The sequence below is a fragment of the Penaeus monodon genome, unplaced genomic scaffold (genome assembly GCF_015228065.2).
Source record: "Penaeus monodon isolate SGIC_2016 unplaced genomic scaffold, NSTDA_Pmon_1 PmonScaffold_139, whole genome shotgun sequence".
NCBI lineage: Eukaryota > Metazoa > Arthropoda > Malacostraca > Decapoda > Penaeidae > Penaeus > Penaeus monodon.
Window position 1 is genome coordinate 145,512 of NW_023642932.1, and position 3,116 is coordinate 148,627.

Below are 3,116 nucleotides of genomic sequence, written 5' to 3' on the forward strand. Positions count from 1 at the left end.
GGCAGAAATTAAGAAAGAGTAACAGGGATACAGAGCTATAAATTTTTGTTTGGTTGGTTCCTTTTCTTTTGCTACTCCCCCCCCCCCTCTCTCTCCCTCTTTTTTTTTTCATGTGATTCCAATGTGCTTTTCCAGGTACCTTGATATGGCCATTAACCCAGTCAGTGGCATAAGACTACAAGATGTTGGTAATGTATTAAGAAGCATCGGTTACAATGACGTGGGACGCTCCTTGGTATGGAACTACCTCAAGCTTAACTGGAACGATATCTACACGTTGTAAGTCCTCTTCAACCTTCTCGAACATTGCAATACAAACAAATTATGGGCTAGTGATATGTTAATAAACTGTGGGCATGTATGATAAAGTGAAATATAATAAAATTATAAATACTTCATTTAGTAATAATACGTAATTTTGCATCGCAAAATTACATATTATGCTCGCGGATAAGGGAATCCTGTTTCTTCCAAAATTGTCACTGCCTCCTTAACACACGCTGAACTACTTTTTAAATGCCACAGCAAGAAGAGGAGGAGAGGAGAATTAATGAAGAGCATAACATACAACTTCAATACAAAACAGGAACTTCAGGAGGTAAGTTCGGCCATTTTGTATGTTAGATAACATAACTTTACTAATATGAGAATTTATGTACAGTATGTATCGAGAGTTTGAGGTATGAAAAGGGATAACTATTTAACATTAGAATGAAAATAAAAAAACCACAAACATTTGATGGAAGATGCTAAAATGTACTCATTAATGTGAATTCATATACAGATACCTCAATCAGGAATTTGCTAGCATTATCATTTCGAATACCCATTAAATATGCACCTCTAATTAAATATCAGTAAAAATTCATCTTTCGACTCGCAGGAATTAAACCCTAGTTTCTTAACCACGCATTGTAACACACCTTTTCAGGTCCTGTCGTTCTTGAGGAGGAGGAAGGTGTCTTTAGAAGGGAACCAGAGGAACGTCCAGCAAGTCGAAGAGAAAGTCAGAAACAACGTCGCCTGGATGGGCGCCAACTATGACGTCATAGTCCAGTGGCTGGAGGAGAACGGTTACTCCTCGAAACTCAGGATTACATAATTTCATCTCCTATCTTTGGGTTTTTGTTATTCATTATTGTTTTTTTTTATTACACACACAACACACAGACACACACACACACACAAACACACACACACACACACACACACACACACACACACACACACACACACACACACGCATGCACGCACGCACGCACACGCACACGCACACGCACACGCACACGCACACGCACACGCACACACACACACACACACACACACACACACACACACACACACACACAAAACACATATTATTATATGCATGTTCTGGACTGTTATAATCTACTTCGTTGGTATTCTCATACATTTGGTGCTTCCTTTTTGTTTTTTGTTTAAAGGGTTAGTTCATGTAATAAACATTGGATTATTATTATGCTCTAATTTACATTAATTTACTAGTTAATTTGCAACGGCCATGTAGGATATAAGTAGAGTCGGTCCAGCAACTTCGATGCCACCAGGGGGCGCTGGCATACTGGCGGCTGCAACTGGTACCTTTACCTTAACCGATAGCTGCTAGACTATGAAACCCTACTGACCTACTGCTACCTACCAGCCTATAATATATATATATATATATATATATATATATATATATATATATATATTATATATATATATACATTACTATATATTATTTTATATATATATATATATATATATATATATATATATATATATATATATATATATATATATATATGTATTACACACACATTATACTTGTATACATACGTGTATATAGGCCACGGTAGCCGAGTGGTTAGAGCATCGGACTGAAGACTGTCACGACGGCAATCTGAGTTCTGGACGTTTATCGTATACACTCTTTCAGGAATGGGCTGGATAATTTCTCAACCACCACCATCATTAATGGATGGCTAAGCTAGTGAGTAAGATATGCAATTCTAATTTTCGACTCAGAAATACGATAGTGCTGGTTGATGGAGGTCGTCCACATATATTTTATTGCAAATCCGACTACTCTAATGGCCGCGAATGGCCAATTTGGAAGTTGGATCCTTCCTTCCATTCTTACACACAAGAATACAGCAAAACGCAGGGAAAGCACGTGCAGCCCTTGTTGTAGCAAATACCTGTGTTGCACGCCGTTTTTCTAATGATATATCCACTCTCCAGATAGAGTTATATGCCATCAAACTCCTCTGAAACATGTCATGATGGCCAGACACACTTTTATAGACTCACAATCTGCTTTTCAAAGGGCCCATCCAACAGACAACCTCAGACTGATCGTTGCAACATTCTGCCAGTTGAACAAATCGGATAGTTATGTCGACCCATTCGCCTCTAGTGGATCCCAAGTTAGGTCAACACCAAAATGCAATGTCAACACCAAAGGTAACGTTTTTGCTGCGGAAGTAGCAATCACGAGGAAAGCTTATACATACAATAGATATATGATAAAAATACACACATACATACATATGTGTATGTATATATACACACGTATATATATGCGCGCGCGCGCTCACATACTCACACACACACACACACACACACACACACACACACACACACACACACACACACACACACACACACACACACACACACACACACACACACACATAGTAGTGATGTGGAAATTCCAGTTTGGGAGCGGAAAATATTAATGAACCTTAGGACCAGTATTATCAGAAACATCGTTAACACTACTTTATAGAAAAGAAAACGTGGAAAAGTATTTCTAACTCAGACCTGCAGCTACTCGAGGATTTGACATAAAATAAGGATATTGTCATGAAAAGGAAGAAGAGCGATGTTTAATTTAATAAATGCAATTATACTAATAAGATTGAAAGTAATTTAAATTACAAAACTACTTGAATGATAATGGCAGATATGAATAAAATAATTGAGTACACAATACAAAGCACGTACTTGATGAACATATCCAGTGCCAATGATTATGTGCTTGCCAGTTTTGGTGTCTCTAACTTATTTACTAAGGTCTCGCTAGGTGAAACACTATCAATTATCATGTC

General features: G+C 37.6%; 1 pseudogene; it reads left to right on the top strand.

Annotated features, from left to right (window-relative positions):
* LOC119569293 overlaps positions 1–1,239 on the top strand; it is a 15,806-nt pseudogene extending 14,567 nt beyond the window's left edge.
* Positions 1,240–3,116: the final 1,877 nt, after the last annotated feature.